Source organism: Channa argus, chromosome 2, assembly GCF_033026475.1.
Source record: "Channa argus isolate prfri chromosome 2, Channa argus male v1.0, whole genome shotgun sequence".
NCBI lineage: Eukaryota > Metazoa > Chordata > Actinopteri > Anabantiformes > Channidae > Channa > Channa argus.
This window is the reverse complement of record NC_090198.1, coordinates 25,339,032-25,353,011: the sequence shown is the minus strand read 5'-3', so window position 1 is coordinate 25,353,011 and position 13,980 is coordinate 25,339,032. Positions and strand designations below refer to the sequence as shown.

Here is a 13,980-nt window from a genome sequence, read left to right as displayed (position 1 = left end):
GTACTTTCCAAAAATGGTGTCTGCTATACAATTATAGGGCAGAGAATCCATAGAGTTTAGTTTGAGTAGTTTAATATGCCCCCTTTTCAATCCTTCTCCTCGCCTTTCTTTTGGCTTTTCCCTGTGATTTCAAACTGTCTCTCACAAAAATACATTTAATCTGAAAATACATGAGGATGTCTAGGAAACCTAAAAAACATTATAAGGAAAACTGGGCTGTTTTTTTCCTGGGAAAAAAATATAAATGAGGAGCACAAGGCTGGTAAACAAGCAAATTGTAATCTCATCTGGCCTAAACAAAATGGGCAGTGTAGAAATTATTTACTTTAGATAACAATTTGAAGGGGTGTGTGTTTGAGAATAATCCATGCAGTTATGTGCTGTTTGCATGGTTTGTTCCTGAGATCAAGGTTGCTGGTTTAATTGAGCCTGTACTGGACCCAGGGCTAAGGGAGCAGGCAGAGGAGCATTGATAAACTATGAAATGGTTCCAATATGGCCGATCGATGAGGCTTTGTGAGCAGCTCCCTTGGGCCTTTGATTTTCCTCTCAACAATCCTGGATCTCTGCTCTTCAAAGGCAAACTCCATCTTTGCTGTTATTGTTGTTGTTGCTTCCCCCATGTTTGAGTGATGTCACTGAGGTCGATTTTACCCATGTCCATAAAGGCTCTCCCACACTTGAATCACCCGGGAGACGGGTCTTGTTGGTCTGTGCAGTGGTAACAACAACAACCAATAAAGGTCAATCTCCCATGGTAATGGCCAATTGGGTTTGTTCCCGTTATTGGCCCTCTGAGCCATGGTCAAACAGATGGAGAGCTGGCAACACCAACACTCTTTAAGGAGGCTCAGCTCTGTTTCCAAGAGCTGTTGTCTCTCTCCCACAATGTGTTTTGGCCTCCACGACATCACTCCACCACGTGCAGCTCCTGAATAAGGAGATCCATCGCAGGAACGTCACAGGAGCGCTGCTAGTGAGGGCTAACTGTCTAACCGTTTCAGCTAATTGCCTCATTAATGATTCACCGGTGTTAGGCTGCTCTAGCACTTCGCTGTGGGGAGCAAATTGTTCTGATTGGTTTGCCTCTGTCAATTATTGATGAAGCAGTGAGCTGAAGTGCTAACACCTGGCTTAGGAGGTCCAAATGGCCCTGCATCCCCATCACATACTCTGTTATCACACACCCTGGGAGCACATTCGGTCTTTAAGGGCTGGTGTCTCGACCATTGCTGTTCTTTGAGAGTGGATGTAGCTTGGCCCAGGGCAATGGCTGTGGTCTTACTGTAGTTGCGAGGATATAAGCTTTTAAAACATGTTTCATTGCTGCACAAATGATGGACAAAATGTCTCTGCAGCTTGTCTTGATTTGTGCGGAAGGTGATGAAAAGCAAGATACGTTACAAAGAGGGGTTACTCACATGGCTTGATTTTGTGTGTGTGAGAAACCACAAATTAAAACTTGTATATAAGGGCCGACTGTGGCACAGGAGGTAGAGTGGTCGTCCACTAATCCTATAGTTGTTGGTTCGATCCCTGGCTCCCCTGGTCACATGTCTAAGTGTCGCTGAAACCCAACTTAGTTGTTCCCGGTGAGCGTTTGGGAGCAGCTGGTGTGCGAGTGAGTGAGAAGCTGTGTAAATAAATAGCTACAAGTGCCGGCTTAATGGTTACAATGTTTAGGTTGTGCAAATAAAATTCACATTTCATTTCATTGTGTCTTGCATTAAAAATAAAAAAACAAAACCCACTTTACATAATCGATTGTTAAAGTACATCCAGTTTAAATCATTCATTCATTTAAAACAGATTGAAAAGACAGCAAGCTTATGTCAACAGAAATCAGATAAAAGGTTAGACACAAGCGTAATAAGTAAAGAAATTAATAAAACATCTATAAACAACAGTGGATGTGTTTAACTTAGACAATGTGTGAGTGAAGCTGTAATGAATGCAATGCAGTATCAACTCTTGCTTTGTTTATGGTGATTTATAATGGGTGCAAGCTAGGCACCTTTACAGTAGGGTCATGTAATTGGATCTCCAGTAGATAGTAGCTGGATTTCACTATAGTTTCTGTGTCTAATGGCCCACCCACAAAGAGCTCCTTCTGGCTCCATGAATCATTGTTACTCAGTGAAAACACAAAACATGGGTCTTTATTCGGTTTTTGTGTCTTGGAATCCACAAAGTTTGGTGAGGCTGCTCAGCCGCTAAGTAAATCATGAAGAGACTGATTATTATAAAAGGATGGAGACGTGAAGGAGACTCACCCACATTGTTAAGAAATTTACGTCTCTCCTTGGCCTTAATTGAAGCTGATTAAAGAGTCACCCCCCATGCTGACTCCACTGTCACTCTGAATCTCAGCCAAGTGGACTTGTCATGTACACTCAGAGGGTGGTCACTCTGTCTTTGTTTTTACACTGGCTCCAGTAAATGCAGAGGCCACCCCACCCCATGAATGCGGTGACTCACTGTGTGTCACTATAAACCCTAGACTAGGGGGACAAGGATAGTTCACAATGTGGCTTTCACTCACTGTTGAACTTGCATATTATGCATGTTTGTGTGCACGCATACATGAAAACTCAGGTCCTAGTCAGAGTTTGATTACTTTTTTATCCAACACCTTCTCTTTTCTCTTCCCTCTGTCTCTCTCTTAACAGATAACCTAACGTCTGTCCAGTGATGACATCAGAGCAACTGGCCAATCACACGAAGAGGCGTACAAAGCACAACATTCAAAAATGACTTCACTGAAGAACAAAAGACAAGATCCACTGAAATCCCTCAAGATCCCTCACAGTGAAATTCTCAAAAGCCTCTTACTACTCCTGTTTCCCTCCCTGATATTTTACTTCCAGCTTTTTTTCTAAAAAAACCCCCTTAAAAATAAAGAAAAAAAAAAAACAGAGACTGATTCATGAGACGGTTGACAACATCAGATAAATACATCAGAAGGACTATTTTCTCTTTGGTGGGGAATTAACTGATGCATGCTTCTGTAAATACACCATAATAAAACCCTATTCTTATTCCTAATACAGGAAGCATAACAAGCCCCTCTTACCAACCATTACATAAAGCTTCATGACTGTGGATAGAGTACTCATGGCTCCATATTTTCCATATAAAGCCTTCTTACCTCCTCAGAGACTATGTAATTATCATTTCCAGTACCGTTTCTCTACTCTTTGGAGTTATTTGGACTGTAAAAATTGTAACTCTCCTTATTTAACAACCTAGTCTTCCTCTCTGATATCCACGCTAGTACCTGTAAATAGAGATGAATGAAGCCAACAGCATGGTAAAGACAATAGTGTATATTTACCACTCCCCTAGTAGATCACAAATTTCAATATGTGGATATATCAGAGAAACATTTTTAAAAATTTAAAATACTTGAATTTGTTTTCCGTTAGTTCGACATATCTGGACATGTTTCCTATGTATGTGAGTAGATGCATAAAGGCAGTAGCTATAAGTATTATCGGGCTTCCTTAAAAGATCAAAACACAGCAATTCCTTTGATATCACTGATCAGTTCCACCAGGAAATAAACAGTCAAATCGAAGAACAAAAGCAGGCAATTCAGCCGAGCCATCTACATTGGTACTTTTAAATATTACTTTAAACATATTTTATTTCTGTTATTATTTACACTTGTCTCCCAATATCTGCCTTCTTATCCTTTTCCATTGCAATAATAGCCCTCATCTACCCATGTGTGGGTTGTGACTGTTGGGGCAAAACTGCTGTCTGCCTGAGTGGGCCACTTCCTGAGCCAAATGGGAAAAGATATCACCGATTGCAATGCGGACATGAGGATTTTGAATTTCTGTCTTCTATTGACTATGGAGATAACCAAATGGACTGACATAACTTGCCAAGCCAATGAACACACATCCTCAAAGGTTATCCCCCTCCGTTGTGAAGACAGAAAACCTTTGCATGGACAAAAAGGAAAATAGTAGCTTGTTGAAGACCTCATCTCCAACTTCATGCTTCCTCTACCTCTCAGTTTGTACTGTGGAATGAAGAAAAAAATGACTTTTCAGTGACCCCTCTACTGTTCCCACTGTCAACTTCTTCACTGTTGTCTACAGAGCCTCACGAGGAGTGTCACACAGCTCTGAATGCTACTGATGGACACAGATGGCAATTTGGAAGAAAAAAAACAAAACACCACACTCTGACCCCAACCTTATCATCCACATGAGCGCATGCATACACAATCATACACAGCGCCACTCAAATATGTTGCTGTATACATGTACAGTATATGTATAGCCGCAGATGCTGTGCTTTGCATGTCGACTTGTAGATGGAACATGACCATTACACATAGAAGAGGTTGTGCAGGTAGGCCTAGTCACTGGATTGCCACTCTAAAACAATGACAGCTCTTTGTCAGTTTCGTGTCTTCTTAAATTGATTTGAGACAATGTAGAGCAATGTGACAGAAATAGTTTTACTCCTTATCGTATTGTGAAAGGTCCTTCTCACCCAAACAGCAGTGCTGATAAGTTCTCAACTCTTTGAAGGGATACATAACCTTGCCTTTGATGTCAAAACCTGGCCACAGTGAGCGTGGGTAGGAAAAGAGAAGCTCGAAAGGCAAACTGGGACGCTCCAATTAAGTGGCAACACACAAAGTGGTATGGGGCATCCTGCCAGCAACTGTCTATTCATCCTATGTCAAAAGGATTTGCACATCTCAATGAGCCTATGCGCTGCCAGAGACATCCAGGAGCAGAGCAGAGGAGAGCAGAGAAGAGGAGAGCAGAGAAAGGAAGTGGAGCTCAGGAGAAAGGTTAGGAAAGAAAAACACCCCACTTTGGCCAAAATGTGAGCTTATGCTCAAGTGCTTCTCTGGCCTGTTTACTTATAGAATATTTTTTTTATTCTTCCCCAGCACCCACCTTGGAGAGTTCAATAGCCCCTTTACTTCAAACTGTAACACATCATATAGCTCTCTGGGCTGTCATGACCTCACATCCTGTCTGAGGTTAACCTTGCGTTAATGAGCAAGGCCCTCCGCTCAACCAGATGTTCAACCTTGTGGTTAAATACCTGTTACCCAATGATTCTTTAATGTCTGCCCCCTTCAGCCGTACTCCTACTGGACACAGCCACACTGACTTCACCAAGTGAAAGATACATAACAGGTGTATCTCCTTTTTGATGCATATTAATCAGAATCAAGTCAAAAGATTAAAATTGAATCAGCTCACATTTTATACGTGAGAGAATAATTATTTTACAGGTGGTTACCTACTTTGTTTGCCCCCTTGTGCAACCAATTCCTATAGAGAAATCTTCTTAAATCGCATGCTGTCACAGCACACTGAATCACCTGAGCATGTTTACAGTCAACGAGTAAACAAATTCAAAATTAAGACTCATAACTTAGCGGTGATTAGTTAAAGAAGATTTTAAATACAGGAAGGATGAATATGTCACTCAAATGTGAGATGTTGTACGTTGTAAGTGCTGATCTTCTCAGCGTATTGAGGCTACCCACCTTCTCCGAAGTGCAGCTGCAGGGAATATGTGACAAGTTGATTTGTTTTTATATGTCTTTGAATGTAAATACTGTGTTGTTCTGCCCTGATAGTCAAGCAGCGCATTTATCTGGCAATGACCCTGACCAGGATATGTACGCACACAGGTATAAATATACAGGTACATGTGTGTACACCAATACATAAAGGCACATCCCTGCTCTTTTTTGCCTCACACTCTCATCCACACGTGCCCCATGCTAATCTAAGCAGCTAGGATGTATGTAAACAGATCGTCAACATAATGGGATTGTTCAGTGTGCAAACAATAAGCTCTTAGTGTAATCACAGGTCAAAGATATATTACCCAGAGAGCCCCGCTGTAGGTATATTAACATGATGGATATGTGGGGGTGTACCCCCTACTGGGCCCCATCCGCTGCCTCTCTCTTCTCTGCCGCCCTCCTACGGGCCCAACTTAATCAGCTCTTCGCCTTCTCCTGCTCACCCACCCCCTTCACCAAGTCTTTGACTTGCTCCTTTCGTTTTCTACAGTCACTCCCTCCATCTTTGACCCATTCGCTTTGTTCTAGGCGCAGTAGATATAATCTGTTTTAACAGAATTTGGTGATCTGTGTTGTTGAGAATAATGCAGCTCAACAATTTTCTTTTATGAGTTAAGCAAAGAGGGATTTGACTGAGATTGTGCCACAGATAGTTCAGACATGGATGAATTATTCAGACCCCAATTTTTGCACTCTGTTGTAAATAAAAACAATTTTAAATGGAAATAAATTCATTTTCCAATCAGTCTACACGCTCGAAAAGATAAAGTGAAAACATCTTTTAATGTCCAAATTAAATAAAAATCAAAACCTGAAATCTTCTGAAGTATTCAGACCCTTTAATGTGGCAGTCCAACTTTTTGTTAGGTGCATTATGTTTGTTTAAATTTTTCTTTAGATAAGTCTAATACCGGATGGAAATGTAACTGTTTGGCCATAGTTAAGAAACTAAAGGCCTGTTTATATAAGGTCCGACAATTCACACTGCACGCCAGGACAAAACAGAGCCATTAAGCATTAATTAAGGAACTCCCTGTAGTCCTCCACAATAACATTTTGTGGTGAGGCACAGATCAGGACAAGTGTATGAAACCATTTCTAAAGCTCTGAGTGTTCTCAGGAGCACAGTGGCCTCAATGCCTGTAAAATGAATGAAGTCTGAACCCACCAGGGTGGGTTCAACTGTGTGACCGGACATTGCTCAGTGAGAGTCACTTAACCACATTTTCAGAAATGTTCTGCAGAAAAAGGAGAACATAAATGCAGGACATTATCTCAGTAAAGTTTCATCAGTAAGACTTTTATAGTAAAGAGGTTAAATGGAAGCCACAGCTTGTTTGAAGTTTGCCAATCTGTATTTAATGCACTCAGAACATGAGGAGGATAAACAGTGTGTACTGATGACTCAAAATTAAACTCTGGAGGCAGAAATCTAAGCTTTATGTCTGTTAGTAACTAGGCACTGCACACAACCTGGCTAATACCAAACCTTTGGTAAAGCAAGGTGATGGCAGCATCACCCTGAGAGGGTGTTTCTCGGCAGCGGAAACAGGGAAATTGATCATAGTAGAGAGAAAGACGATTTCAACCAAATACAGAGAAATCTGCTCCAGAGTGAATGTCATAAGACTCGCGTAATGGTACATTTCATTATGACCATGTTCTCAAAACATTAATACAAGACAACACTGATGCAGCTTTAGAACGCATATCTGACAGTCCTGGAGTTGTCCAACCAAAGCCCAGACGTAAACATGGCAGTTAAAAATGGCAGTCCACAGACGTTTCCCACTCAATCTGAAAAAGCCGGAGTGGACCTTTTGGGACAAATTGGGTGGTTGTAGCTCAGTTGGTTGAGCAGTCATCCACAAACCACAGGGTCAGTATTTCAACTCCCGGTTTCTTCTGGCTACATGTTTCAGCACAGCTGGGCAAAACACTGAAGCCGTAGTTAGCACTACTTACTTGTAAGTCACTTTGGATAAAAGTGTCTTCTAAATTTCTAAAAGTAATTTCAATTGTGCATTGCATGGCCTAAATCCAGGTGTGGGAAGTCTGTGGACTAAGGGTCTAATACTTATGTTGATGACAGGTTTCAGTTTTTTATTTTTAGTAAAATTGCAACCAAAAAAATGCTTTGTCATTATCGCTTGAAGTGTGAAGACTGATTCCCCCAATTTTTAAATGAATGTATAGTCCATTGTAAAAAAAGTAAAAGGATCTGAACACAGAATCTGATCTGGCACGACTGTATGTTATGAACAATTTGATTACTAGAACAGAAATTAATCTACACTCCACTAAGAGATGTTGAAAGTATCATGCTCATATATAAAAGTAATGTTTCAATTATAGGACACTTCCTGTGTGCAGCTGACTTTATTGCAAAAAAGCTTATTAACTTATCTCCACTTTATTCAATTACCATCTAGCCCATCCCCTGAACTAGTTAATAAGTCTATGTCCTCCTGACTAAACACTCCATTAGTGTCATCACCGACTAGCTTGAGTGTGTACTACATCTATGGACCACTGAAGCAGATACACATTTGTGCGAAGTGACAAGAGTAAACACAGAGGCAGAACATAGTGGAGAAGAAAACAACCTGTGGGACAGACAATAGGCTTTAAAAAAAAAAAAAAAGGGGGGGGGGGGGGGGGGGTCAGAGGTTGACGAAATCGCCAAGGCCCTCTTTCTCACAGATGTTTTGCTTAAGATTTTTGATTCAACAGAGTTTGTAATACACTGAGAGCTAGTATGACAACTGTGTTAAATTGTGTTGTCAAAAAACTTAAATTCACTCACTTGTCATTGCGTAATACAGTTGTGAAGAGGAAGGAACTTTCAGATGCCTTCACTAAACCCCTACACAATAACCAGAGACTTCTAGAATTGTCTGTTTAATAGTGTGGAAGATATTGTTTGCAAAAAAATGTACACAAAAGGAAGAACACTAAAGGGACGGATACAATCTTCGAACACCCATCTACTCCTTTTCTTTTCCCCCTCTTTTTGTCTCTCTCACACACACACACAGACACGTGCGTGCACAAAATTTCTTTGCATGTGTGTCTGGTGGGGCATCATGATTAACAGTGACCTTAAACCAGACATGGTTGGGCTAGTGGGAGGGGGTTCAAAGGTCAAAGAATTACAGCGAGCCAACCAATGTCAAATGCTCTGCTCTGCTCTAATCCTGACCTCAAGGCCAACTTGAGAATGGAAAAATGATTCACATGGATTAGCTCATCATACTTTTTCTAAATCCCCACATTACTCACAGAAACACTTGACTGTTTGTGTATTTGATCTAAAAGCCTGGTTGAAACTTGTAGCAAGTGAAGCAGCGTGGATTTTGCTATAAAGATATCCTGGGTGAAGATTGTTCCTAAAAGCCAGGCAGCCAACCAAGGCAAAGCAGACTTCCTTATGATGCACAGCTAATGACAGGGCTGAATAGTAGAGCCTTGAAAGCCCCAAGTCCCTCCTCACTCTGGCCTGCACATAAGCTTGAGCTCTAGCCCAACACTTAGCCATCAAGCCCCTCACTGAGATTAGATGAGCTCCCAAGATGATTTGTGGAGCCCGGGTGGAGAGAATTGGATTAACCAAAATGCCTTGGAAAAAAGAAAAAAATGCTCTTGGCTGACCACTGAGAAAATGCTGTAAACCAAATCTGTATCATCTAATTAGGTAATGGAGGAAATCGCATCAATTTAGCAACAATTAGCTGTGGTCAAATAACCTAAACAGTGTAAGGTTTGTATGTGAAGGTTTCAAAAGACATGCCAGCTTAAGTTTGTTATAAGCAATGGGGACTTTTACAAATACCCAAGGTGCCACTATACAAATAAATAAATGGGGAAAATAATAAATCGCCAGAAGCTGTGGACAGGTGGCATTTCAGCTTGCACCGTTTAGCTGTGCAGTCTGGTTCCTGACAGCTTGATTTAGTCTCCTGCACCTGAGCCAGAAACAAGACAGAAAATTAACGGCAGGAAAACAACTTAACTAGATTCAAATTTTCCTGCTTTAAAACACAATTGATGATGCTCATAGACTTTTTGGTAGCCGTTTTTTGATCTTGCAAAGACTGTGCACGCTCATTCAGGTTCAGGTGCACAGGACGGTCATTAAAGTAACAGTTCTGATGTGATGTAGCCTTACGCTGCCATCTGAGCCTGGTTCTGTTCACGAGAGGTATACGGGTTTGTCTTTGGGGTGTAAAAAGGAGACGCTAGAACAACATGCTGTTCTCCCTGCTGTGATCAGGGTGTAATCCTTCAGTTTTGGAGAAGTGAAAAGTTTGTAGAGTCCAGAAAAGTTTCTCATACGTCCCTTCTGGGCCCCCTACAGAGGAGAGTGTGTGAGGCAGCAGGGGGTAACCATATGCTATCAAAGTGTTCTTCAAAGCCCCCCCATCTTTAATCCACTAAATTATACTGTCTCATCACATATACCTGACAAAAACAGAAAAAACATAATGATGCATCCCAATGTACTAGCATTGAAAAACAATGCATTTCTCATAAGGAGATGTATTGTTTTTGAGTTATTTTTAAGTGACTTTGTTTAAAGTGTGGCTGTGGGCCTACAGAGTGGGTCAGCTCATAATTTTGTATTTACATGCTTTTAAAATACTGCTGCTGGTGGACAATTAAAAATTTATGATTCCTATCACAATGAGCTTCTTCTCTGTTACCAGAGGTTAATTTGTGCTCAGCCCTCATTTCAATTGTACTGTAGTAAATGTCCACATTATTTCCCACATGGGCCTGGATGAGAGGGTTTGATTATCCAAAGGTAGCCCTTGGTTGGCTCGGTTATTGTCTGAGGAGTCGTAAGCTGCAGTAACGGCTACTGGGGTCTTATTGCTATGGCAATCAGCCCCTTGCCACTTGGCCTCCATGACCCTAGTCAGAGATAAGCTTTATGGGAAAGCACATTAACATGCTCTGGCAGTCACCTCCCTCCTTTATCAAAAGCAGTTCTGTCAAATCAAGTGTTTATGGACCCCCAGTGAGGGTGTAGTACTGCTGATTGCCTATATTAGAGCCTGAGTGTAAATGAGTTAGAGATGGACAAAGGACCTTTAGTAGTGGGGAGAACTGAGGATGTAATATTGATGTTATACTCACAAAATGAGCAATATCTTCAATGACTGCAGCACCCACGAGCAGGTTACTAGTCCCTGATTATAAATACACACTGCAGTCTAAATACAGCATATCCGTGTCTTCCATTTATTCTACAAAACTGACAATACCATGAGCAACGTAAAATTTGTTTGGAAGCTTTTTGTTCCTCTAGCACTACTGTACAGTATTCCGTAAGTGACAAACTCTTCCTTTCAAGCCTTGTCTTTTGTGTTACGCTTATTCTAATAACCAAATTGTCAAATAGATGTCCTTTTCATTTCCTCCCATGTGTTACGTTGATATGAGATGTTTTTTTTCTGCAGTTATGAACACATGGCTAGAAAAAGGTGTCAGTAGTGTGTCCCTGCTTACAGCCTGATCGTGGTGAAATATCCTTTCAGTATGTCTGCTGTGATGGATGATGATAGCCCCGTGTCTTTGTACACATCAGGGGGCCCCTACTGTTGTCACTGGACAGATAGAGGGAGAAAGAAAGAGAAAGATGTAGCAGCAGCTTAATGTCCTTCTCTGGTGCTGTGCATGCTCTTTCCTATTTGCTTTTCCCTTCACGGCACAGTTAACATCGTAAATTAACCTTTCCAAGCCCCCTGTGCTCAGAGACTGGTGCGCAATACAGACAAAAGGAGAAAAAAAAAGTAGATCTGTGTTATGCAATGCAGTAGTACTGGTCAGGGACGTAGCCTGTTACAGAATCGAGCCTTTCCTTTCTCAGTGATAGGGAATAAAACAACACACTTTGTTCGGTCAAGCAAACATTCTTTTTTATGTGCATGTCCTGTGTACTCTTCAAATCGGTATGAGGCTGCTTTTTGTTCTCCATTCTAGAACTGTAAATTAAACACATGGAAGAAAAACATTATTGTAGATCCCTCTCTTCTTAGTTCAAGTCTGTAAATAGGATGTAAATACCAACCAGCTATGCATGCTAATATACAAGCAATTTGTTCAGGTACTTTTGTAATCCAGACTTCTCATATGGCATGAAACTAAGAAAAAAAAAGCAATCATGAAAAAACATAATAAATTGTGAACACGGATATGGTTTGTAAACAACTTCAAAACTGGAAAATATATGTCTTTGCTGTTAATGTTTTCTTACTGATAACTAAATGCATTGGCCTGCCATTTACTACAGTGCTCTGCTCATGTTACATCTTATCTTTTTTTATGTTTCATAAGGTAGGGCTGAGGCAAAATGGACCATAAATCCCAGGTGTGTGGAAGAGCTGGGTTGGGGAGTAAGAAAATGAGGATGGCAGTCTGACCATACTCTGTAGTTTTTCCATTTCCACTGCAAGTTCACATGCATATTGAATAATTAACAACATATCCTTAGTGTCTAACACAGCCAATAAAATGTCATGGCAAAACGGTTTAGCTTAAAAGCAGTAGAAACTGGGCTGCCATTTGATTTCTTACCAAAAAGACATATCACCAGCTTTTAAGTGTGCTGTTATTTTAAATAGCATACACTTTTTTCTGATAAATGAATGCAAAAGCATTAAGCAAACTATGAAGCTGGTACAACAAGCTATTTTGACTCATTCCAAATTGACCAAGATTTTGCAAAGATTTTCCCCTCATTTCTAATCCTATTTTCTGAAATAACACTGAGCATCTATATGCCAAATTTGCCTCTGCCCTAGCAACGCTAATGTGACATTTTATGAAGATAGCGATGGAGAAAGTAAGGACAGAAGTACGTTTTTAAGAGTGTTTATTTTCAACCAAGTTAGAACCATGTTAAATCCCAAGGCGCTCACAGTAGATGGAAGTGTCTAATTTTTAACCTGTGCTAAAGATATTTTAAATTTAATAAATAATTATTATAACAAGACAACCTGTGTCATGTTCTGCTCTATCACCTGCACATTTCCCATGATATGATATTGTATAGACCTGAAGAATAAAACTATTGAAGACAAAGACCCAAAGAAACTGAAGACAATAAATGTTTGGTTAAAAAGGACCCTCGGGGGTGTTTGTGTCCTGCAAAACCTCTCTTCTATTTAAGTGCTGGGTCTTTTCACTCATTACATCCATAATGAAATACAAAGACACCACAGTCACAAACACAATGACCTTTGACCTCTGGCTCCCAGCTGTATAACATGGAGCAGAAAGCTTGAAGTTTCAAAATCTGCCATTGGACTTTATATCTCACCTTTGCCTCATTTTATATTTTCTTTCTATATGTATCTCGCATGTAATTATGAAGTGGCTACTTGTTCACTAAAGGTCATCAGACTCTGTCCAAAAATTAATTAAAAGCCACTCACTCACACAGACCAGAGCAAGACGTGGCTGTTTGTGTATGTTTCAACATACCGTTTACAAGAGGACACATTCAATTGGTTATTTCATTATCGCCCTAGGTGTAATCAATTGAAAACGTCAATAACAAGGCCACACATCAATTTGTGATGCAACTCCAGCACATTTTTCTAAATGATTGAAGGTTACTTCTGTTTTAGGCTTCCGTGTGTCCTTGTTTGCTCTAGCATTCAGCAGAAACACATAGATTATGCTATATTATCATGTATACCATGAGAATCCTTTCAGATTTACCACTGTTTTTTTTGAGTCTGTGGCCAGACGTTCCACATGTAGTTTTTTTTCCCTTTGCTCCTCCCTTTCCCCTTGAGTGATATATGGCAAAAAAGGAAAGAAGCACTTGCTTTCTCTCTGTCATTCCCTTCTCTTCCCTCCTGTAGCGTAGATAAACAATCGAGTGACAGCCACTCATCACTCAAGAGGCTGAATCTCTGGCCCTGACCCGATAACATCAAGAGTGTGTGTCACCTGTCAAGTGGCTTCTGTCACACTTCAGTGGGAACTCAAAAACAAGACTGTGTGTATGTGTGTGTAAAGTCAACTGGGGGATGGTGTTGTGGGTTTAAGAGTGCCTGTTGGCATGCAAGCGCAGGCCTCTCTAGGCATGAGTGGAGTTGAGAGTGGTGACTGGGGGATGGTGCTTGTGAAGGTATGCCAGGAAACCGAGAAAAGAAGGAGGGGGAGGCGTAACGACCCAAATGAGAAGGACTTGTGCAGACACTGTGAAACTATCTCATTTTGTAGGCTCCGCTAGTCTGATTCTCATGTTCAGAATGGGCAGAGTGATCTGGGAACGCAATTATTTTCACCTATAAAAGGCAACATATGCCAAGATCATAAAAGTTCTTATTGGACAGTAATTTATTAAAGCAAGTCATAGAAATGGAGAGAGGTAGGGCACAAGCTATAATATG

At 40.7% G+C, this 13,980-nt stretch overlaps 1 protein-coding gene across 2 annotated transcripts in view; it reads left to right on the top strand.

Moving 5' to 3' along the window:
• mafa (MAF bZIP transcription factor a) overlaps positions 1–12,572 on the top strand; it is an 81,421-nt gene extending 68,849 nt beyond the window's left edge. For both annotated transcript variants that reach the window (XM_067487137.1, XM_067487154.1), the window contains one exon: positions 2,670–12,572. The gene's annotated coding sequence lies outside the window, so the exon portion shown is untranslated. The remainder of the gene's footprint in view (positions 1–2,669) is intronic.
• The last annotated feature ends 1,408 nt before the right edge of the window (positions 12,573–13,980 follow it).